The sequence below is a fragment of the Macaca nemestrina genome, chromosome X (assembly GCF_043159975.1).
Source record: "Macaca nemestrina isolate mMacNem1 chromosome X, mMacNem.hap1, whole genome shotgun sequence".
Taxonomy (NCBI): Eukaryota; Metazoa; Chordata; class Mammalia; order Primates; family Cercopithecidae; genus Macaca; species Macaca nemestrina.
The window spans coordinates 135,076,123-135,102,724 of NC_092145.1; positions in this window are offsets into that span (position 1 = coordinate 135,076,123).

A 26,602-nucleotide genomic window follows, 5' to 3' on the forward strand; every position below is an offset into this window, starting at 1 on the left:
TTGGTTTATCGTTAATTTGCTAAACCTTCATTACCTTAGGACACTGCCCCTCTCTTTTCTGATGCAATCTCCCACCCATTCACAGCTCTGAGCCTTTTCCTCTATGCCCTGTAAAAATAGTTCTCCAATTTTTTTGTCACAGGACTCCTGGAAATTCTTAAAAATTATTGAGGACACCCAAAAAGCTTGGTTTATGTGGGTTATATTTACCAGTATTTGTTGTATTAGAAAGTTAAAAAATTATTTAAAATAAACTCATTGCACACTAACATGAATTACATACTTTTATGAAAAACCTATTTTATAAAAACAAAAACTTAAGTGAGAAGAGTGGCAATATTTTATAATTTTTAAGTCTCTTTAATGCCCGCCTTATTAGAAGACAGCTGGATTCTTATATCTGCTTTTGCATTCAGCGTGTTGTGATACACTATTTTAGTTGATGTATATGAATAAAATTCAGCTTTACCCAGATATATAGTTTGAACACAAATAATATTTTAAGAATATTTTCAAATAATTGTGGATATTCTTGTTTGACACTATATCAAAACTCAACAAATGGTAGTTTCTTAAAAATTAGTTGTAATGTGGAACCTTAAACCATATTAATAAAGTTGTTTTTATTCTGTTACATTAGAATTCTATCCTACACTTTGAATAGATCTTCTACCTATGCATGATTTTATAACATCATGCATCATTCATTTGAAAAATATTGCTTCACTGAGTTATATAGATGTTCCAAATGCTGACACATTTTATTATACAATATCAAAAAAACACATTTGTTAATACCACCACTAATCTCATCAAATGAGTCTGTAAGTACAGAAAGCTGTTGCCTTTGCAGATAAAAGTTTTCCATAAATTAAAATTGTACTTAAAAGCTTACATTTTATCATTGGCAACAAACACTGTCAATCATTTTTCTTCAGGTAACAGGTTCACTTTATTCATTTTTGAGAAACTGTCTGCCAAATACCCAAAACTGAGTAGGCAACATTTGTATTGTCAGTCTTTCCATTAAGAACAATCATCAGGGGAAAAAGTGGTTAGTTTGGCTGGTAGCACAACCAGTTGCATATGTACTTTCCTTCAAGACAACTACTTACACTTCAGTATGTAGAACAAGTGTTTTATGCATAGTTCATATTTAATCACACGGAATATTGAATAGACATGCAATCGAGGTTGATATTGAAAAAAATGCTATTCTAGAATTAAAGATCAATCATCAACAAAACCCCCTGAATTGTATTTGTACTACTAGAGGGATACAAGTGTTATACAAAGGGAGTTGAAATTGTCACAACATATTAACATCATCCTGTAATCTCTTAGTCTTTTTGAAAACATCAAGAAATGAGCTTTCTTCTTATTGTGCACTTACACTTTATCCTTGTACCAACTAGGATGTCTTGGGCCGCAGGTAAGAATAAATTGTACCCAAAATGATTTAGATAGTCAGGAAAGTTGTCATCTCTAAAAAGGAGAAATAATATGGTAGGGTATCTTTAGGGCCAGTTAATTCAAGGCTCGTGGCACCAAGGTGAGTCTCACATTTCCAAGTGACACATGAATATATGGAACATCTGGTACAAAATAAGATGCTGCCTTTTCCTGTGAGTCTCTTTCTAACAATGAAGATGCCTTTCCCAGAGACCCTCCAGCAGATCTCATCTCACATCTCATGCCAGACTGCATGGTGAATACCTATGCCCAATAGAAAGGAATCTCCATGACTAGCTAAGATTAATCAAGGTTTACTCTTAAGCTCTAGGTGGGTCACCTACCCAAAGGGTTGAATGCCTGAATAAAATCAGGCTTCATTCAATAAAGAAGAGAGTGGAAGGGGTGTTGGGGTAAGTGCTGTCAATGCCCTGTCCACAGTTTTTTTGCTCTCCCTCCTGTACTTTAAAGGCTGCTGACTACAAACTCCTGTGACTCCTGGATTGAGGGTTTTTCCTGGGCATGGAGTTATAAGCTGTGCACAGGGCAAGCCAGTAGTACCAGAGAATTAATAACCCCCAGAAGCAGCCCTCAGCTGATGATAGATGGGAAGTTGGTGGATAAATATCCAGTTTCCTAGGTCCCCATGTGGGATAACTCTAAGATGCATTCTACATTTCCTAGAATTAACCGGCGAACAGCCACCATGGTAACTGCCTAATAATGCACTCTTTATTGGCTGCCTTCCTCCCTTGTCTCATTTTTTCATCTCCCTTACCAGTGTCTCCTGTTATCATCTTCCAAATAAACTATTTGCAGTAGCATCTTTGTCTCAGGGTCTGCTACTAGGAGAACCCAAATCAGGAAAATGGCCCACCCACCCCCATTACCATGAGAAACTCAGAAGCCCTTTTTCAATTCTTTGTTCTCAGAGGGCCTTTATTAGCCTCCTTCTCCTATAAGAGTTACTGTTCTCCGCTGAAAACTGCAAAAATGAATATAGAGAGACGGACTTATTCTTGTGTAAGCGTGCACATTTTTTTTTTTAAGACGGAGTCTCACTCTGTCACCCAGCTGGAGTGCAGTGGGGTGATCTCAGCTCACTGCAACCTCCGCCCCCCCAGATTCCAGTGATTCTCCTGCCTCAACCTCCCAAGTAGCTGGGATTACAGGTGTGCACTAGCACGCCTGGCTAATTTATGTATTTTTAGTAGAGACGGGGTTTTGCCACGTTGGCCACTCTGATCTCGAACTCCTGACCTCAAGTGATCTGCCTGCCTTGGCTTCCCAAAGTGCTGGGATTAACAGGTGTGAGCCACCATGCCCAGTCGCAAAAAATATTTTTATTAAGTAAAGGAAATTAAGCATGTTGCCTGCCATCCCCAGGTCTCCTTCTCAGGAAGCATGTCCCCCAAGCCTCTGCTCAAGTGGGCAGTCATATATGGCCACATTTTCACCCAAGGGTAGCCAGAGCTTTGGCTGGCAGTGCTCACATAGTATGAAAAGAGAAAAGATAAGCAAAGAAAATCTAATTTCCTCTCTTGAAAATTTCACTTAGGAAATACCAACAACAAGAGAATGAGGAATTTGACTCTGTGACAATGAGCTGGAGTTATGAACAGTTTTTCAGGGTCATAAGGCAGTAAACAGAAATTATTATGAACCAGAAACTGAGAAAACCAAAATTATGATATACTAAAAAATGATAGATGAAGGAGAGGAAAACAATAAGCAGATAGTATCAGTTCATAAGAAAGCAGGCAGACTAGGAACACCTAAGTATTACTAATAGGGAATCTATGCAGTGGAGACTCTTGGAGCTGAGGTTTGGAGAGCTATTACTGTTCCTGCTTCTCCTTCCAACAATAATTTCCATGAGACTTGACACTGTTATAGCTACTGAACTGGAATTTTTAGGAGATTCTATCTCCTTATTGGCCATGTCTATGCTAATACCAGTTTCCCTTCTAGAAAGCAGCTTGAATAAGTTTCTCATGACAATATTCTAACCAAAATGCTTTTACAAAGTTTGATCACAGAAAAAGCCAGATTTATTTAATATAAAATGAGACATTTGATATGTAGTCCATGTTTCACATCAATGTGAATATACTTGATATTACTGAACTGTATACTTTAAAATGATTAAGAGGGTAAATTTTATGTTTTTTTACAATTATACATACATACACATATATATAAATTATATACATTATATATCTATTTTTTTCAATTTGTATGTTGCCATATGAGATAATATAAAATTAAAAATAGGACATACTACATAGTTATAAAAAAATCAGAATAAAGCATCCTGGCTTGTGATACACCCACATAATAATTGCATTTTCTAGAATGGAATGTTACTTTTTAGAGTTAAAAAAAAAAACCTGTTATTGCACTCAATCTCACACCCAAACTGAGGATATAAAAGGATTAAAAGTACTTGTACATTAGCAGAGGAATTCAGAAAAAGAAATTGATTTGCTGTAACCACTTTCCCTAAACCTAGAGAAAGAAGTATAAGGAGACCACCTGAGAAGTTTCCTGTATTTCTCACGTAGGCTGAGAAACACACTGGTAAGAGTCAGACTCATTCCTAAGTAATATACAGGACCCTGAATCCGTCTACTGAGCTGGTTTAAAACATATGTGAAAGAAATATTGCTTCTTTGGGGATCATGTGTATTCCCACAATAATTTGGGAGAAGCATGCCATCTACACACAAGATAATTAGCATATCTTAATCTCATGTTTTGTCCAAGAGGGTTTGCTAAAGGGTCAAATAGAAGCTAGGGGCCGGGCATGGTGGCTCATGCCTATAATCCCAGCACTTTGGGAGGCTGAGGTGGGCGGATCATGAGGTCAGGAGTTCAAGACCAGACTGACCAACATGGTGAAACCCCATCTCTACTAAAAATACAAAAATTAGCCAGGCGTGGTGGTGCGTGCCTGTAACCCCAGCTACTCAAGAGGCTGAGCAGGAGAATTGCTTGAACCCAGAAGGCAGAGGTTGCAGTGAGCCAAGATCGCGCCACTGCACTCCAGCCTGGGCGACAAAGTGAGGCTCCGTAAAAAAAAAAAAAAAAAAAAAAAAGAAGCTAGAAGTGGAAGGAGTTAGTAACCAGCCAAGGGCAATCAGAGATACACTTGTCCCTATCAAAGGAACTTGAAGTGAGCGATCCCCAGCATTGAGATGAAGAAAGGCAAAGCACCACATGGGTCTCTGGTGAACTCATAAAGATGTACCCAAAAAGCTCACCTTTAAATACCTTCCAGATCTAGAGAGCACTGATACTAGATTATCACACAATGACATGCAAGCAAGAATGTTCTTGTCTTATACCCTTCTGCCTCCCGTAGCTCTAAACCTAGAGTGACCTGAAATGGCTTTGTGGAAAAAAATGTGCAAGGGGGGAAAGAAAGAGCAAGTTAACCAGAACCTCCACCCACCCACTAGCAAACAGCCTGCAGCAAGCAGACTAGAAGAAGAGAGAAGCTTTGCCTTCAAATGAAACTTAGTACCTTAACAGGACAAATTAATTACTGACTAAAGATTGTTTCATATCCAAAAAGTAACCATCAGAATCATGGGACTGTCCTTAACTTTGATCAAAAGCCAACAAAAGAACCAGCCCCACAGAATAAATTTAAAGAGCTAAATATTGGAAGACAAAAATAAAGTTGCTTTATAATTATATCCCATGAACCCTGCTTATTCAATGGAAAGGCTACAGATATTTAATTTTAGGAAATGGTTAGACTGGATAAAAGTTTTTTTTAAAAAAGGGCTAAAGCCGATCATATAAATGTTACAATTTTAAAATAACCAAAGAAAATACCACAAACCCTTATTTAGATAGGAACAATATTTTTGAGTAGCAAAGGTACAAGCAAAATAAAACAAAAGCACAACTGAAAAAAATCCTGAGTTGATGTCTAAAAAGTTAAAGGAACTGGCGAGCATCAGAACATTAGGAATTTTCCCAAGCAGAAAATGTTGTATATTCTATTTTCCAAACTGTAATCCCATTATTTTGCAATGAATACCATAAAAATTTTAGACCTAGGCCTACTCTCTCCTCAATACTCTAATTTTGTGTTTCTCTTTCTAACATGTATAATGAAACAGACACAGATTTTAAGCATAATAACAATATTACTCAGAATAGTGATAATTTGCTGAGCACTCATTCTGTGTCAGGTTTGGTGCTATAAGACTTACACTTTTACACTGTTGGTAGGACTGTAAACTAGTTCAACCATTGTGGAAAACAGTGTGGTGATTCCTCAAGGATCTAGAACCAGAAATACCATTTGACCCAGCCATCCCATTACTGGGGATATACCCAAAGGATTATAAATCATGCTGCTATAAAGACACATGCACACGTATGTTTATTGTGGCACTATTCACAATAGCAAAGACTTGGAATCAACCCAAATGTCCATCAGTGACAGACTGGATTAAGAAAATGTGACACATACACACCATGGAATACTATGCAGCCATAAAAAAGGATGAGTTCGTGTCCTTTGTAGGGACATGGATGCAGCTGGAAACCATCATTCTCAGCAAACTATCGCAAGAACAGAAAACCAAATTACCGCATGTTCTCACTCATAGGTGGGAATTGAACAATGAGATTACTTGGACACAGGAAGGGGAGCATCACACACCAGCTCCTATTGTGGGGAGGGGGCAAGGGGGAGGGATAGCATTAGGAGATATACCTAATGTAAAGGACGAGTTAATGGATGCAGCACACCAACATGGCACATGTATACATATGTAACAAACCTGCACGTTGTACACATGTATCCTAGAACTTAAAATTAAAAAAAAAAAAAGACTTATGTGTATCATCTTATTTGACCTTTAATATGGTTTGGCTGTGTATCCACCCAAATCTCATCTTGAATTGTAGCTCCCGTAATCCCCAAATGTCATGGGAGGGACCCGGTAAGAGGTAATTGAATCATGGGGTCAGGTTTTTCCATGATGTTCTCATGATAGTGAATAAGTCTCACAACATCTGATGGTTTAAAAAAGAGCAGTTCCCCTGCACACATTCTCTTGCCTGCCACCATGTAAGACATGTCTTTGCTCCTCCTTCACCTTCCACCATGATTGTGTGGCCTCCCCAGTCATGTGGAACTGTGAGTCCATTAAACCTCTTTTTCTTTATAAATTACACAGTCTTGGGTATTTCTTCATAGCAGTATGAGAATGGACTAATACAGTAAATTGGTACTAGTAGAGTGGGGTACTGCTATTAAGATACCTGAAAATATGGAAGTGACTTTGGAACTGGGTAAACAGGCAGAGGTTGGAACAATTTGAGAGCTCAGATGAAGGCAGGAAGACGTGGGAAAGTTTGGAGCTTCCTAGAGGTTTGTTGAATGGTTTTGAGCAAAATGCTGATAATGATAATGGACAATGAAGTCCAGGCTGGGGTGGTCTCAGATGGAGATGAGGAATTTATTGGGAACTGGAGCAAAGGTGATTCTTTCTATGCTTTAGCAAGGAGACTCATGGTATTTTGACCCTGCTCTAGAGATGTCTAGAACTTTGAACTTGAGAGAGATGATTCAGGGTATCTGGCAGAAGAAATTTCTAAGAAGCAAAGCATCCAAGAGGTGATTTGGGTGCTCTTAAAAGCACTCATTTTTATTCATTCACAAAAATATGGCTTGGAATTAGAGCTTATGTTTAAAAGGGAAGCAGAGCATAAAAGTTTACAAAATTTGCAGCCTGATGATGTGATAGAAAAGAAAAACCCATTTTCTGGGGGGAGAAATTCAAGCTGGCAGCAGAAATTTGAATAAGTACTGAGGAACCAAATGTTAGTCTCAAAGACAATGAGGAAAATATCTCCAGGGCATGTCAGAAATCTTCATGGCAGTCCCTCCCATCACAAGCCAGGGGCTCTAGGAGCTAAAAATGGTTTCATGGGCCAGGCCCAGGTCCTTGCTGCTTTTGCTGTCTCGGGACTTGGTGCCCTGTGTCTCAGCCATGGCTAAAAGGGGACAACATACAGCTCAGGCCATTGCTTCAGACAGCACAAGCCCCAAGGCTTGGCAGCTTACACATAGTGTTGTGCCTGCAGGTATACAGAAGTCAAGAATTGAGGTTTGGGAATCTCCACCTAAATTTCAGAGGATATATGGAAATTTCTGGATGTCCAGGTAGAGGTGTGCTATAGGAGCCCTAATGGAGAAACTCTGCTACGGCAGTGTGGAAGGAAAATACGGGGTGGGAGACCCCACACAGAGTCCCCACTGGGACACTGCCTAGTGGAGCTGTGACAAGAAGACCACCATCCTCCAGAACCCAGAATGGTAGATACACCCACAGTTTGCACCATGCACCTTGAAAAGCTGCAGACCCTCAATGCCAGCCTGTGAAAGCACCCAGGAGGGAGGCTGTACCCTGCAAAACCACAGGGGCAAAGTTGCCCAAGACCATGAGAACCCACCTCGTATATCAGTGTGACCTGGATGTGAGACATGGAGTCAAAGAAGATCATTTTGGAGCATTAAAATTTGACTGCCCCACTGGATTTTGGATTTACATGGGGCCTGTAGCCCCTTTGTTTTGGCCAATTTATCCTATTTGGAAAGGGTGTATTTACCCAATGCCTGTACCCCCATTGTATTTAGGATGTTAACTAGCTTGCTTTTGATTTTACAGGCTCATGGGCAGAAGGCACTTGCCTTGTCTCAGATGAGACTTTGGACTGTGTGAACTTTTGAGTTAATGCTGAAATGAGTTAAGACTTTGGGGGATTGTTAGGAAGGCATGATTGGTTTTGAAATGTGAGAACATGAGATTTGGGAGAGGGGTGGAATGATATGGTTTGGCTGTGTCCACACCCAAATCTCATCTTGAACTGTAGCTCCCATAATCCCCACATGTTGTGGGAGGGACCCAGTGGGAGGTCATTGAATCATGGGGGTGGGTTTTTCCCATGCTGTTCTTGTAATAGTGAATAAGTCTCACAACATCTGATGGTTTTATAAAGGGCAGTTCCCCTGAACATGCTCTCTTGCCTGCCGCCATGTAAGATATGCTTTTGCTCCTCCTTCGCCTTCCACTGTGATTGTGAGGCCTCCCCAGCCATGTGGAATTGTGAGTCCATTAAACCTCTTTTTCTTTATAAGTTACCCAGTCTCAGGAATTTCTTCATAGCAGTATGAAAATGGACTAATACAACCTTCAAAGTGCTATTATAGGTAGGTAGTTGTTATTGTTATCTCCTTCTTACAGATGAAGTCATTGAGGCAGAGAAAAGTGAAGTAACTTGCTCAGGACCATGGAGTTAGTAACTTTCCAAGCCAAACCCAGTGTGTTTTACTTTGCTGGGAAGAAGTTCAAAAAAATGAGAGATGCTTTAGAGGATTTATTAATCTATCACCAGGCTTTGCTTTCTGACCTTGGCTGGGAGCTGAGGCTCCTTTAACACCTGTGCCATTTGTTTAGTTGGAGTAGGTATGTTGTCTCCTGACAGGTAAAATCCCACTTTCACATGGGCCTGTTAGTGAACACACTTGAAGTAATTAATCCTCCCAGGTCCCAGCTATTAGCAGTCACTTTAATAAGTCCTAAAATGATTAAAATAAATCCTCTTTACAATTCCCATCAGCAACAAAATTATTAACAACTAAAAATGATTTCCATATGTCCCTAGCTTGCCTTGTGACAAAACTCAGGAATCTATTAAAATTACTTCTGGTCATGAAGCAGAAAAACAAATGTGTTTTCTATAATTCCTTCTTAATAGCACTGGACCAGTTTACCAAGAAACATGACCTGCAAACAATTACATAGCTATCCTCAGTGACAGCATGCTAGCACTTTTTATTCTGCTAAAAAATAATCATCTTCCTCATTACAACCTTGATGCTTTCGACATTGGTAGATTCTTATATTTTGTTTGTAAATTATCCCTCATACTTGTGGAAATTGTGTGAGGCTGGTGCTACTTCTATAAATAAACAGATTCTTCTCTACAGCAAGGAATAACATACCAAAGCCATATAATCTTTCGCATATACATATTACCTTCAGAATAACATCTTTGTATCAACTGAGATTTTGTTAGAAAATCCAATTGGGTAATGTGATCAGATACATCCCAATGTACTAAGGTCACAGGGAGAAGCCTTCATTCATCCCCTTGCTTCTGTGTTCCAGTGTGCCCCTGACTGTGATCACAGCCTGACCCCTTCCCCCATTCTTCTCAATCCTGTGCTTGTTTCCTTATAGCTATCCTTCCCAGCTTTTCTTCATTTATGTGTCCTTATTAACTTCATTGTCCTCATCAGATGACTTGGAGTGATCACGGAGAGATGATTGGTAAATGAATTGCATTAGCAATCAGTTTACTTAAGGTTCACCCTGCCTCCTTTTATGTGTGAATTAGGGAATTAAAGGGTCTAAGGAGAGAGGAGGCAGGGACGGACACAGAGGGAAGGGAAAGAAGGAAAGAAGGAAGGAAGAAAGGAATGAAGGAAAGATGTGACATATCAGATATTTATAGCAGTGTACCTAGGACAGACATTATATGATCAAGGGATTATATTATGCCATTCCCACTATGATAATAGATCTTTGGAAAATTTTTTTAAATGCCACTTTAGATGAAAGTTGGAAGAGTTTAAGAGAAGAGAATCTGGTGTTTCTCCATTATTCTTTTGTTCACAACCTTTATTCCCCCTCAAATAATTCCAACTCACTTAGTTGGGATGGAGTGGAGAGTAGAGGGCAAAAAAAGAATATATTTGGCCTCTATTCAGTGTGGGTATAGATTTGAAATCCAGGCAGTCTGCCCAATAGGACTGGATTACCTACTGAATGTGTCGGAATATCTAAAACATTTTTTTGAATCCCTGAGTCACTTCTGACTTGCGAACCATATGTTGAACCACAAATATTGACATCAATTTACATCAATACGATTTAGAAAAATAAGACTTGAAACAGGGAATTTTCTCTACAGTAAAGTGGTCTAGAGATTTTTGTACCATGTTGGTGAAAACTGTATGTTATGGGCTGAATTTTGTATTCCTAAAATTCATATGTTGAAGTCCTAACTCCCCGTACCTCAGAATATGACTGAATCTGGAGATAGGTCCTTTAAGGACATAATTAAAATAAAATGAGGTTGTATGGGTGGGTCCAAAGTCAATGTGACTGGTTTCTTTGTGACTGGTGTCTGTGTCCGTGTGAAGTCACAGGGAGCAGGTGGCCATCTATAAGCCAAGATGAGAGGCCTCAGAAGAAATCAACCCTGTCACACCTCGACCTCATACTTCTAGCCTCCAAAATCGTGAGAAAATAAATTTCAGTTGTTTAAGCCACTCAGACTCTGTGGCTTTGTTATGGAAGCTCTAGAAGACTAATACAGTGCACCATACAGAACCCAGTCCTTTTTTTTTTAACCCCCTTTTATCAACTTTTATTTTAGAATCAGCGGGTACACGTGCAGGTTTGTTACAAAGGCATGATGCTGAGGTTTGTGGTATGATTGAGCCCATCACTCAGGTAGCGAGCAGAGTACCCACTCCTTATCCAGGTTCCCAAAAATCAGAAGTCAGAAACTGGAGTTGTTTAATTTTGGATATGGGAAGGATATAAAAATAACTCCAGAATTACAATTGGTAAATGGAAGGAAAGGGTAAAGTAACGTAAAAATACCATGTGTTACTCTTTCTTATCAACTTTCAGAGTGGGCCGTGAGTTACAGGGTAGGGCCAACAATATTACGAATATTAGAGTACTAGAAAGAAAACAAAGGATAGCCTTTTTGTAATTCTCACCTATTTTCCTAGAACACAGAACATGAATGCCAGGATTCCTTTCGGATTTTGGAGATAGGGTGGATAAAATATGGAGATGACTATAGACGAATAAAACTGTCTAGTTTTGTGCCAGGATCTTCCTGTTTCACTCTGAATGGATGCCTTCGTAAAGAGCAAACATGTTTCCTGATACTCCACTCGGTTTTGAGAGGAAATTAGGCAGAAGACTCTCATCAAAACATCTGTATTTCTGGCAAAGAAAGCATGATGCATTATCTCCCAAATTATATAAGGATGTTTCAATAATAATAGTTACAAAATGTCCATGTGGATATCGGAAACATTATACTTCAGCATTATAGAATCAGCATTAGTGGTTACAACTCTCCTCATCTTTTAACTGCTCATGGTAGCATAGTTTACCAAATTAGTTACACTCATAATTTGAAGATGTGCTTCATTATATAAGTCAAAGGCATGTGTGTGTGTTTGTGTGTGTGTGTATACATACATGTGTGCCTGTTCAAAGTGGAAAAGAAAGACACCCACAGGAGTTTAGACAATGCGCATAATAATAATCCATTTGGAAGAATTTCTAAAGGTCTGTCAATGAAGTTTTAGGAATTTTCAACAGGGAACAAAGACAAAATAACCATCCTAAACACTACTAGTGGCTTCTTGATATTTTATTTTTCTTTCTACTCCTTTTCTCCATGCTGCTTATCTATTTTTAGCTCTCAGCATCCATTGAGCATCACAGATTCTTAACCTTCTGTAACTCCACATTATTTTCTAGAGGCAGATTTGTCTACATGCCTCATTTTTATGGTTCCGCTGTTATTAGCCTAATAAGTATTCTCCCTCACACTCGCTGCAAAGTGGTTTTCTAACAGCATAAACAAATAAATGAACAAATAAAAAATGTGACTTCATTTGCTGTACCCAAGATTTGTACTTGAAAATAAGCTGCAGTTTTTATTTTCTGTGCTCATAAGAAATTTGCAAATCCATCAGGTCAAAATAATCAGCACATGCAAAATGCTTGCTACTTGCCATCAGTTTTATTTTTAATAGACATTTGAATAGTCAGAAGAATTGTCAATCTGTACACTCTCCTTTCATTATAGAGGAGACAGCCTGCCATCACACTAGAAATAGTTAATATTACTGCAGTAGGCAGCACAGAAACATACGGCTATGTCTGCTTTCAGATTTGTATTTATTGGGAGACAGCCTAGGCAGTCTATTTTGTGCCAAATTCTTTAAGAAGGTGTTGTGTGCTTATAACCTACCTTTTATGAGAATCTTAAGATCTTAGCAATTATAATATTTGTTTTTCTCCAGGAAGTGTTTTCATGTGACTTCCATACATATATTACTTAGGTTTTTATTGGTATCTAATATATACACACTCATCACTATTGTAAGACCTGTAGAAAACATACAAAAACATAAAATATGATCTCCATCATTAAATAAATTGCTTATAATTTGGCTGATGAGAAAACATTAAGGAACTTAAATAACATAAGACCAAATTCAACTAAATCCTAAGATAAAGTTCTTCCTAGATGAGTTCTAAAGAGAGAAACTTCAATGAGAATGGAAATAGACAAAGAAAAGCTCAGAGAGGAGGTTAATCTGATCTTTGGAGTGGTAGATTGACTTATGGGCTCCATTCTTCACCCTATCCTATATCCATAGGCTTTGACAGGCAACTTTGCAGTTCCTCCATTAGAGACTGACTATATTGCCATGGCTTTTAACTTTGAGAATGGCCTTGTGGCTTTCTTTGATCAATGGAATGTTAGCAAACAAAGGCTTGAAATGTGTTCCCATGGTGGGCATGCCCTTTTGCACTTATGCTATCCTTTTGAGAAGGGCCTCCCCCAGATAGCTGCTGCTTCCTCAGCCTGGGTCCCAGAATGAACATGTGGAGCAGGCCTAAGCCCAACTTTTTGCAAGGAGCAAAACTCAGTTGGACTCATAGTTTAAGGTAGAGCTATTCAGTGGAGCACAGCCTAGATTAGGCACCTCACAGACACATGAAAAAAAAAACTTTGTCACTGAGTCTTATTACACAACAATAACTGATTGATGCACTTGGAGATAGGATATAGCTTGAATAGGCGAAGGGTAAAACAAGAAGGCGCTTGTTTCTAATACAACATGTCTTGTGGGCTTAGAACATACATGTTTCATGTTTCATTTATTTCTCCTATTACTCATCATCCTACTATACCATATTAGCAGGAGTTTCGGTATCTCTTGTTAAAAACCAGCATACCCCCTCCCTCCTAGTTTGTACAAGAACTGTAGTCACTGACTCAGTCCAAAACAGGCTATAAGAGACCAAGAATTTTCTTATCCTAGTAGGAAACCCCAGATTGCTTCTTTGACCCCATCATTATTGCATGCCATCACTATGAAAACTCATCCCACAGATTGCTCTCTTTCTTCACTACTATAATAATAGCCAGATTAGTTTTGAGGCTTGTACAGGACTCAGAGTACCACCACTCAAACTCTCAAGGTTATAGCCTTTTCAAAAATGTCTATCTACGTGTTCATGTTTTATCCTCAAAGTGAAATTGTTGGGCCAAAGCAGCTGGGTTCACAGGACCTCAAAGCCTCCACTCCAAGCTGCGTGAGAACCAGGCCTCCCTCAACATTTTCTAGACCCTAGTGGAAAAGGAACACTCTCACTTTTCTTGTGGTGAGAGCATCTATTCTGAACAATCAGAGAGAGGCTAGCAACTTTCAGTCTCACCAAAACAATGAACAGTGTGTCACTGCCTTTATTCCCATGGAGCTTCTCGCTCTTATGCAAATATTTCCCTTCTCCCAGGGAACAACTATACATACCAAAGAGTATCCTGAGAGGCAACATTTATCAGGTCATAAAAAATTATGGGCATCTATCTCCTTTCCACTTGCATACCTAAAATATTACTTAGAGGTTCAAGAAAGATTCAGAGAATTTTATTCCTAGGCTATGTTCTTATTCACCTTAGAGAAGCAGTTCCTAGTTTCTTTTGCTAAAATTATTTTTAGATCATGTCCTACCAAGCATCCCACCACAAACACAAAATCCCAAAGACAAGAGTGAGCTTGAGGTATTTATAGACTGTGCATGCCTTTAAGAAATATTTATTTAGTGCCAAATGGATCCAGGAATACTACTGGGTGCTAGGAAAACTCAGATAAGCAAGGTACGTCCCATATCTTCAAGCAGCTATCTAGTGGAAGAGACAAAAGGGAGTTGTAATTAATTAAACTACAAAGGGGTATTGTGTTCAATAGGGAAGTGTTAGAAACAATGCTTGCAACAGGGTGTTGGCTAAGTAAGTTTTTATACCAACATATAACTTACTATTTTGTACCAATGAAAATAAAATTATAGAATATTTACTGATGTGGAAATGTTTTTGATATATTATCTTTTAAAGGCAGTTGCATGCCATATTGCAGCATCAGAACATACTTGTTATATGCAAATAATACATACACATATAAATGCATAGCATACAGAAATGTAACATCTTAGCTAAAATGTTAATTCTGATTACCTTTGGTGGTGGAATGATGACCATTCTTTTTCTTTTTGCTTGTTTGTATTTTCTCATGTATCTACAAGGAACTTGTATAATAAAGAAAACTTAAAGGTAATTTTAAGAAAAGGTTAACACACAAGAAGACCAACCCTTCAAGCAAAGGATGATTTTTCATGGTCAGAAAAATTACAAATGGTGAAGCAATGTAAATTCCTCTTCACTGTAAGACTCTACTAATACATTCTCATGCTACTTGGTTCTATATCTGGGTCTAAATGGGACCAATCTCTCTCCATATGAAGTTCCCTTCTTAAATAATTTTTTTTGCAAATAATTTTAAATAAAATGCTTTAGGATTGAAAGTTTTATGTAAAATCTCTTCCCACATCATCAAATCTAAGAATTCATTTCCTTGAGAGTATGACTTGTTTTCTATGTTATTTGCATAAGGACTTAAGCATAAGATTGGCAACTGTTTATGCTAAAATGCTACATGTAATGGCAAACTGTTTCTCATCTGTGCATCAAGAGGCAAAGTAGATATTTCTAGATCTATTATGAAAATGTGTTAACCTTTGGCTTTCCCTCACAGGACTACTGTAATTTACATTTTTAAAATTGCATTTATTTTTTTCATCCATTTCATCTATATTTTTGCCCTGAAATATCTAGCCATCTTTTCATTATTTATACTGCCTTGGAAATACTTGGAATAAAATCAATTTAGGATCATATACTATGTGCCAGGTATCGTGCAAAGTCTTTTACATTAATTTTCTCATTTAACTCTCAAAAAAAAATCTGTGGGTATTGTATTACGTGCCATCCCATTTTACAGATAAAAAACCTAGTTCTTAAACAAGTATAAATCCCCACAAAAAGGAACCAAGGCTCCTGGGAGAAATCATTGGTCCAAAGCTGGGGAAGGTAAAATACAGGTGAACCTGGAAATATTTTGTGAGGCAAGAAAGTAAGGAAGCACATAGAAACTCATAAGAACACAGAAACCAGATTAAATAGGCACTCACTTGAAAAATTGGGACAAATTGAGCATCAAAATAATAACAGTAATTGCTTACAACAGCAACTGAATTTTTAAAAAGTAATCTAAGAGTTAATACTTAGCCAAGTTATAGATAGTTCAGTTCAATAGGTAGGTAAGGAGGTAGGTAGGTAAGTAGATAGATAGTCAGATAGATAAATAGAGATGATAGGCAGACAGACAGACAGATAAAAGGGGTAAAGGGGAACTTCTTCTCTATAGCAGAATTCCAAGTAATAAACACGAATAATGATAGAGCTAAAAAAAATCACCTTGCAACACTATATAAATAATTTACTCAGATGAGAATTATTAATAGGTAAAAAATGATTGGATAAATGCTTTTTGGGGGGAAAAGGATATTTAGATAGCATTCCTCCATGAATGGCTTGTTAATTACAAAGGAAATAGCTGCCTACACAGTGGAAAAATCTGGTGAGTAACAATGTAGGCAAGTGACCCATGTCAACATCACTAAAAATGAAGCAAACTGACATCAAGTGCCTCCAAACACAATGCACTGAGCAAGACACAGTAGCATTTAGGAAGTATTTTAGCCAAAAATGCATAACCTGAATAAAATTATTAAATAATTTCAACCCAAATTGAATGACATTCTACAAAACAACTGTCTTGGACTTTTCAAAAATAACAATGGAGCCAGTTACAGTGGCTCATGCCTATAATCCCAGCACTTCGGGAGGCCAAGACAAGAGGATTGCTTGAGGCCAGGAGTTTAGAACCAGCTTGGACAACATGGTGAGACCTCATCGCTAAAAAAATAAATACATAAAAACATTAGCTAGGTGTGGTGGTGTGCACCTGTAGTCCCAGCTACTTGGGAGGCTGAGGTGGGAGTATGACTTGAGCCTAGGAGCTGGAGGCTGCAATGAGCTATCATCATGCTACTGCGCTCTAGCCTAGGTGACAGAGCAAGACTCTGTCTCAAAATAATAGTAATAAAATAAAATAAACATTGGCATGAAAGATGAAAGACAAGAAAAAGGTTGAAGAACTGTCCTAGGTCAAGAAAACTAAAGTGACATGAAAACTAAAGCACTATAGTATCCTAGATTGGGTCCCACATCAGAAAAGGAACATTGTTATAAAGGACATCTGGGAGGAAAATTGTTTACATTTAAATAAGGATTTTGTATTAGATGATGATATGAATATCAACTGTTGTGAATTTTTAATTGTATAGAAGATATTACTCTAACTTTTAGAAAGTATATAATGAAATATTTAGAGACAAAGGGTCATTACGTCAAAACCGTACTCCTCTTAAATAAGAATAATAATATGTACTTAGAGTATGAGCTAAAGTAGATATAGCAAAATAGTAACAATCGGTCAATCTAGGTAAAGGATATAAGGGTGTTTATTACACTTTATTTTACCTTTTCTCTAGGCTTAACATTTTTCACAACAAAATGTGGGAGAAAAAAAAAAAGTTTAAGCAACTTGCCAAAGACACACAGTAAGTGGTGGCACTAGGACTGAAACCCAGACATTCTGTCTGCAAAGCCAGCCAGGGCTCTTGACCATACCTCATTATCTGAGCAGCCAGAGGGATCACTTCAAAAGGCCAGTCTGCTCAAAACCTCCCAGGGTTTCCCTTCTTACTCAGAGCAAAAGCTAACATCTTTATTTACAATTGATTACATGGCCCTGCACCACTGCTACTCTGTACACTTGGGAGGAATTAGAAATGCAGAACTCCAGACCTACTAAGTCTGAACCCCCATTTCAACAAGATCCCCAGAGGATTCACACTCACATTAAAGCTTAGAAACGGCTACCTCCATGACTGGTTCTCCTTAGTAACTGTAACTTCATCTATCAGTCTCCTTCTTTCTCACTGCACTCCAGCCATATTGGCTTCCCTGTGTTTCTCCATCATTCCACACACAATACCACTCAAGGCCTTTGTACTTGTTATGTCTTCTGCTTGCAGTGAATTTGCCACAGATATCCACCTGGCTCAGTTGCCCAACTCCTTCACAACTCTTCTCAGATATCACCTCATCAGTGAGGCTTTTCTGATACAAAATATCTCCACATCCCCCCAAGAATTACTATCTATTTACCCTGCTTGCTTTTTCTCCAAAGCCCTGTTGACCACCTAGCATACTATGTCTTTGCTTCTTGATTTGTTTACTGTCTCTGTTCCCCTAAACTCCTGTAAGATCCACGAGACCTGGAGACTTTGTTTTGTTCCTAGCTTTATCCCTAGCACCTAGAACAGTACCTCACCCATAGTAGTTACTCAATAAATATTCGTAGAATGAATTTATAACCAAAATATCTATAATTGTCACACTTTATAATTTTCCACATTTTAGAGAAACAAATTCAGACAAACCAAGGAACCTGCCTGTATTAGTCAGTTCTCACACTGCTAATAAAGACACACCCAAGACTGGGTAATTTATAAAGAAAAGGAGGTTTAATGGACTTACAGTTCCACATGGCTGGGGAAGCCTCACAATCATGGCAGAAGGTGAAGGAGGAGCAAAGTCACATCTTACATGGCAGCAGGCAAGAGAGCATGTGCAGAGGAACTGCCCTTCATAAAATCATCAGATCTCATGAGACTTATTCACTATCACAAAAACAGCATGGGAAAAACCTGCCCCCATGATTCAATTACCTCCCACCAGGTCTCTCCCATGACATATGAGGATTATAGGAACTACAATTCAAGATGAGATTTGGGTGGGTACACAGCTAGACCATATCACTGCCCAAGGTCACTCAGCAAGTTAGAGGTATAGCCACAGTTAAGTCTATTATCTGAGTTTAAATTCTGTACTTTTGGTGACTGCTTTACTAATTATAGTACTCTGAAAAAGAGCTCAACCTACATAGTGACTGCACTGCACTGAGAAAGAAGATGAGTCCTTGCTATCACATGGCACATGACAGATAGAAAGGATTTTCACATGTGGATTCTTTCTTTCTTTATTCTGACTTTACTCCACAAAGAAATCAAGACTATGTTGTGTCATTGGATCCTCTCAGCACTCATGTATGGAGTAGGTTGGTACAACCCTATTAGCCCTGTTATCCAGATGAGGATCATCCTCTTGATCAAGGGACAGGGAGTTGAATGCCAATGCAACCTTATAGCTGGTGTAATGGCATTGTGAAGTCCTTCTTAAATGTGTCTCTGCAGCTGTGACCTGGGTACTAGCTTCTTTGGGTCAGTATCTGTGCTGTATCAGAGATAGTACCTACACCTGTGTACATCACCCTGGTTCTCTTCATGTCCTTACTGTTCTATCCCAGAAATGCATTTTGTTTGATTTTAAACTAATGACCCAAACTCTGGCAATGCTTTTTGGTTAATGACTTTCGTTTAAAGGACTCAACAGAAATGCACGCATACAAACTAAAGCATTTGTCCTCTCACTTCTGGCCGTGAGAGGTCAGTGGATCTCAAAATTCACTAAACTTTAGAAGCATTGGGAGCTTTTAAAAAATATACTGGTGCCTGGGTCCCAGCACAGTGATCCTTATCTAAATGGTTTATAATAAATCCCAAGCATCTTTATTTTGTAAAAGACCCCAAGTAATTTAATTATTATCTAGTTTTGAGAACCACTCTAAGACCTCAAGAAATTAAATATGTGCACAAGCATTCACATGCATGCACACACACTCACACACACAATGTAACATCTCAGACAGTCTGCAGCAGCTACAGCCCCAATAGAGGAAACACCAATCAGATGATAAAAGGAAGAAAATGTTACTGAACTGACCCTCAACAAACAACATGGACCTTACTCAATGACCAGTGAAAATCAATATGAGAAGCGTCATTTACACCTTTGATTTAACTGCCCACTGAGCTGCATTTCTTTATTTGCTTGCATCATTTTTCAGTTTCAAGCAGGTTCCATTGAGAGGCATCTAGCAACTCTGGATACATCAACAACCTTGATTCACCTTCAAGGAAAATTACCTAGAAAACACTATAAAGTGTGGCTGTGATGCATGGGGACCAGCAACCCCAAGTCATACCCCTCACTGTAGAAGAAATGGGGTATCAACAATTGGTACAAATCAATATCAACAATTGGTAAATATCAATGATTACATCATGTCCCTTCTGTTTGTCAATAGTAAATGAAGTTACATTGTTTCATTTGTTTGCAATAGTTAAGCATCACCAAAATAAAAAAATTAACACCTTGAGGACTAGAGTTTTTTTAATAAGGTGAGCTGCTATCTAGTAGGTTAGGAAGCCTTATAAATATCATAGAAAGATATCACTCCTGTAAGTAAAAAGCCTCTCACTATTTTCTAATGCTTAGATACATATTTTGATTGTGCCAAATGCAAAATCGATTTTTAAAACTTTATTCAACTTCATGATATGAAGAAGAAATAAAGGCAATAAACAGTATTTGAAGCATTTGACTATGTCACTGATCCCCAGCATTCCTGTTCATTATCACAAACTCTACCAGTCTCTAGTCACTTAATTCTTATTCCTGCCACTTCAAATCCCATTTCCTCCAAGAAGCCACTCTGGGTACTGTAATCCACAAATAAGCTTTCCTTCCTCTTTATGACCTCATAATTCATTTGCATTTTGGTATGACGTTGTATCATTAGTTATTTTCAATGAGATTATACCTTTTCCCAGCAACTGAGCTCTGCTCATCTTGAGGGTAAAAGTCATCTTATGCTACTTTGTATTTTCCTCATAGAGCTTGCACACAATACACATAGCAACTAGTGGGTGTTCAATAAACATAAGTTAATCAATTTCTTACTAAAAAAGAATGAAATGACATAATTTGTGAAAATTAACTTTTCTCTCCAATAATTTGAAATATATTTAAGTAACAATCCATTCAAAAGTCATTATCAGATTAGAATTCTTATTAGTAAACTTTAAATTTCCAAATAGCCTTGAACCATTTACTAACACAAGTTTAGACCAATATAATTCTTCAAATTTCAAATAAAATACCACTTTAGGCTTTTTTGTAAAGGCATTCAACCATTCCTTGCTTACCATGAACATATCAAGCATGGTTCCATTTCAGGGCCTTTGCACTTGCTTTTCAATTTGGCTAGAACATTCTTTCCTCTTATCTCCCTCTTACTTGTCATTCCATTTTCAACTTAAATGTACCCCTTCAGAAAGGTCCTCCAAGACCATTCAATTTAAAGTAGCTTACACTCACCCACCCACCCATACACACACACACACACACACACACACACACACACACACACACACACGGTTACTCTTTATCACATAATCCTACTGTTTTCTTCATTATACTTAAATATCATTACATATTTTCTTTTATTACACTGAAAATAACTTATTCATCTATTTGTTTACTGACTGTTTCCTGACATTCAAATGTATGCAATGTGGGAGCAGGGGTCTTTTCTGCAATGCTCACTTTCTATCCTCAGTCCTCATAAACTGGTACATAGTAAACACTTAATAAATGTTTATTGTAGGAATTTATTTTGAACAGCGTGAAAGTCAAGAGGTGAGCACTGTCTTACTCGGAGATGAAGTAGACATTTGGAATTAGGAAACAAATCTCATTTACATGGCTGGTTACTATGACGCCCTAAATGCTTAGAAGAAAGAGACTTGAAACCGAGTTATAAGGAGTTGATAGAGGACCTAATTTGCTTGATAAAAGAAGAAATGGCAGCCCATGAGAAAACCAAGCAAGCTATTAAGAAAAACTGCCCTGCTTTTACCTCATGCATGTATCAAATAAGTGGATGTAATATCAAAATAATCATTATTTGTTGAAATGAAATCAATAAATACTTAAACCAGTATACCTTGTCACTTATCACTTATATCAGTTATCCTTCCACTATCTTAGTATAATTCTTTCATGTTTAACAAGTCCTTGCCATAAAATATCAAGTTCCCATATTAAATTAAAATGAACAATCGCAAGGATAACATTTAAGTGTTTATGAACAAATAAATATAATTTACAGTGCAGTACTCAACCTTGAATTTAATATAATCTTTAGCATTGGCAACCTTGGGATTTTTTCATAAGATTTAGCATCTTGGGTCAAAGAATGACTATGCAACTTCTGGTCTTCCTTTCTTATCTCTGCCAGAGCTTTTTAAACTTAACCCCAGGTTGAAATTAATGAGATTTTCTTTATATTCTCCCAAAGCAGTTGACACTCCAAGTGACTCTGATGTTCAACAGCATTTGTTAAGATGTCTTCTGACATTCATCCACAGTATTGTAGCATCTTGCAATCCTAAAATTTTTACCAGCTGAAATATTTTTCTTTACCATTGTGTATTTCAACAAGCTTTAATTCCGATCAGTTCCATTTGAGCCTTAACTTAAAATGTTCTTTTGGGTATTGCTACCTCAGATGCCTGAGATCTGCCCTAATACATTTTGTCACAAGAAGGCAGAGAGCTAGAGTGCTAGGAGGAAGTCTTTTTGTAGGGGTTTAGTAGCCTTAATTGAAATTTAAATGACAGGAAATATGAAAATAAAAATAAAACGTTTTTCTGGAGATAAGCAAAATTTCCAAACCAAAAGACTCCTTTCCAAAGGAATAATTGAAATGCAAGAAGCTATAAAACTGATTTTACATGAAATAGTGAATCATCCTAGTCAGATCTTGCCACATGCCACCCACTTATCAAGTCACTGCTAAACACTCAAAAGTTTTATTCTTTGCATTTTTAATGATGATACTTCTAATGATGATCCTATATTTGGTTACCTGCAACCAAATATTTTGATGAATAATTAAAGTAACATTCAGGGAAATGTATGTGGAAAAATCCATGAAGATTTTCTTTGGAGAGTGACTGTAGCAGCTATGTGCAACGTTTGGTGTTTATGGTTCTGCCATTTTGGTTCTACAAATTGTCAGTCAGCTTTACAATGTGCTAGAAACTTGAGAAACACAAAACAAGTATAAGGATGGTAGGATGTCTGCATTAGTTATCACTTGTTATCACAGGTTATTGCTCTTCCAGATTCACTCTTTGCCATTTTGTATTCTGCTCTGTGCCCCAGAAAGGTGATGTGCATGAATCATATCAAAGGATTCACTTGTCCTCCAGCTTCTGGCAGTGTTTGGCCAATAAACAGCCCCAGCAAGAGGTGAGATGATGAGAGTAGAGTGAAAGAAGTACAGTTGTCCCTTGGTATTCTCAGGGGACTGGTTCCAGGACACCCCTCTGATACTAAAATCTCCAGATGCTCAAATCCCTTATATAAATTGGCATAGTATTTGCCTATAATCTATGCACATCCTCCTGTGTACTTTAATTTCTAGGTTACTTAAAATACCTAATGCAAAGTAAATGTTATACAAATTGTTACACCATATTGTTTTTTATTTGTATTATTGTTTATTGTTATATTGTTATTTTTATTGTTTTTTCCTGAATATTTTCAATCTGTAGTTAGTTGAATTTGCAGGTACAGAATCCACAGATATGAAGGACTGGCTGCATTTATTTCCTATGAGGCCACTACAGGCTGGCTGGGTCACAGAGCCTCTGGGTCTCAAAACCTACTCCATTTACCCACCCTTTTCAATCTAGAGGAGCTAATGCTGCTACTAACCAGGATACTGTGTGAATGAGTTCCTTCTATACTCTCCACACCTTTGTAAATAGTCCTTTATTAAACTCTTCTAAAATTACCCAACTTCAGTTTCCTTCCGATTCCTCAGGAGACCTTCAACGTTCAAATGGCTGTCTTGGAGGATTTTCCCATTTGGTAGAAACAATGAAGCCTAATAGGTTAAAGGAATATGATACAATCAAATATAATACAAAAGAATGAGAAAATCCAATATTAAATTATAAAGTCTCCATAAATGTTACCGAGATTAAGGCAAGTGAAGGACTATTTGAGAGCAAAAGTTGGACTGAGAAGATTTCCAAGAAAAGATAGAACTTCAAATGGAGTGATGAGGCAGGAGGTTTGGGCAGCAAAAAAGAAGGGATAAAGAATCCCCTGTGGGAGAGTAACTTTAGCAAAAGCACAAAAGCAGAAGAAAGAATGTAATGTGGGAAGATAGTTAATTTGGCAGTTCATCTGCTTTATCTGGTTTACAAAACCTCCAGTGGAGAGGCAAATTTATGGTTAAAATACTGACCCAAACCATTCTATCTGGGCCAAGCAACATATGAGTGAATTCCACCCACAAGAATCAAGATGCTCGAGTGAGGAAGACGAGAGCACCTGCCCTTGAAACAATGACATTTCAGAGTGAGTTCAGTCATCAGTTATCATAGTACCCAAAAGAACATATTGAGATGCAAAATAAATTGTCCTGGGGTTTACACCAGTTTATTTTTTTAAGCCTCAGATCAAATGCTTTATCAATTCTCATCACATAAGACATCTCTACAGTTTGAATGTAAGGTTTATGTCTTTTATACAATATGCAAGCCCTTGTTACACCACACCCCAAGGAGGGAAGTAGTGGCATGAGCTAAAGACCCATCTGCTACCCATTCATGTTGAGCATCATAATGAGAGCATCCCTTAGTGCTGAGATTCTTGCAGCCAACCTACCCTATGTTCTGGTGTATAATTCAGAAGCTCTGAGCCTCTGGTTACTAACATTTACTTTCTAGATAATTTACATTCTCTGACATTCCATTGCCTCCTTAATTAAATGGAAATAGCCATACCTGCCCTTCCCATATGCTAAAGTTGCTGTAAGGAACAAGTTAAGCAATATCCATTAAAGCAGTAGGGAAGCTAAATAAAAGGTAATTCCAAAGAGAGATACGACTTAGGAGAATGGAGATGGTGGGGTTGGCAAAGTAAAAATATCTCCCTCATAAATTCTTAGCAACATAAAAGCATAATGTTGGTGTTTATGCCATATTATGATTTAGTAGTACATTAAAAAATTCAGATGGCTAGAATCTGTGGGTTCCCCCAATTTGCACCAGTACAAATATTATTATTAGAAATTATATTAAAATACAATATTGGCTTTTGTGCATTGCCTCACAGCTCCTTTTATAGCAACTAAAACAATGTGTCCTGTGTTTGTGCAAAATCCCTTCTGTCATTTATTTCACAGAGGCTTTTGATGACAATTCAGGCATATAAAAACTTGTGAGTCAAGTGTCTCTAACCTGCAAAGACAGTGTCCGTTGGAAGACGTCAGTGAATCACATCACAAAAATTCCCCTGGTCTACTATAAAAATTCAGGAAGGGTGACCCTGACTGTAACCTTGTTTCTCCAAAGTAAATCCAGTCCCTACATCTGTGCTGCATATAATTACCAAAACACAGTTTACGATCTGTGAAAAGAAATAATCAAGAAATGGATGTGCCTCTCCTATCATACCAGTTTTTAAGGACAGGAGAATCTACTCTGAAATGAATGAGAAGGAGACATAGGAGAGATGCAAAAGAACAGGGATAGACAGACAAGAGAGAAAATCTTCCATTCTTGAAAGAAGGCAGTATCCATGACATTTCATATCTGATGGTGCCTATGCTGCACAAGAAATTAGAAGGTATTTTCTCTATAAAAGATTGCTTTTATGGCAATTTTTCAAGCTGACACTTAAGTTATGGCTTCTTCTATTACAGCCTCTGTAGCAGCAGCTCTTTCATTACAGAATTCTGGCCACACATTTTATTGCAGTAATAAAGTAATAGGAACCTAATCTCTTTTGAAAGGGTTTGCAGAAAGGATGAGTGCAACATTGGCACAGGACAGAGTTTTTGACCTTCCCCCAGTGAAGTACAGACAAAGTAGGTCACAGATGATCTGATTTTTTCCTAACTTGTCTTTATTCTAGCATGCCCTGGGTCTTTGCAGATATCTCTAGTATTCATTTCTATTTCAGAGTAATAAGACATAGTTAATACAATATTTGAGTCAATTCCACCAGGTTGCTACATAAATATTTAATTTTCAGCATGAACTTCTGGTCTCTCCAGGATTCTTCAGCTGGATCCCCACTGGAAAATGGAGCTTCTGGCATTCCACAGTTTGTGGATAATTATTTTGATCAAACTGAACACAGAAAATGTGTGAAAAGAGATTTTTAGAGATCTCAGATGACTTTTGCCTTTAACTGAGGAACAGGACACACTCTAAGGAAGTCAAAAACAGTGGTTCTCTTGGCCTTCTATTGCCCCATTTAGACCATGTTTCCATCAACCACTTGACCACCAGGTTATCTGACTATAGTGCCTTTTTCTCCATTCTTGTGACACCCTGTCACTTTTTAACCATCTGAATACCAGAACATTGATGATTTGGGAAACTGAGAAGTTTTCCCTTCAGTAATTGCTCTGATATTAGAGGTAGAGTCACATAGTAGTTATGAGTGGATTCCAGAACTAGATGCAAATCCTGTGTCTGCATCATTTAAGAGCTGTACAACCTTGGAGAAGTTAGCTAAACTCTCCAAGCTTTTGTTTCCTTGTCTGTAAATTGATGAGCACAGTAATAGGATGGTTTTGCATAAACCATGTAAATTTACTTAATTTAGTGATTTTCACATGAAATACTCAGTAAATATTTATTATCATTATTGGAGATACCAAAATCTACCTTCAGAACCCATCCAAAAAATTTCTGATATATTTTATAACAAAAGTATGCTTATTCTACACCTCTCTCTGAAAACTCCAAAACAGAATATGTTTTTTAAAATCCAATCTATATAAATTCAGGAAATAGCAAAAACCCCAACTCACAGTTTATGAACAATATATGCC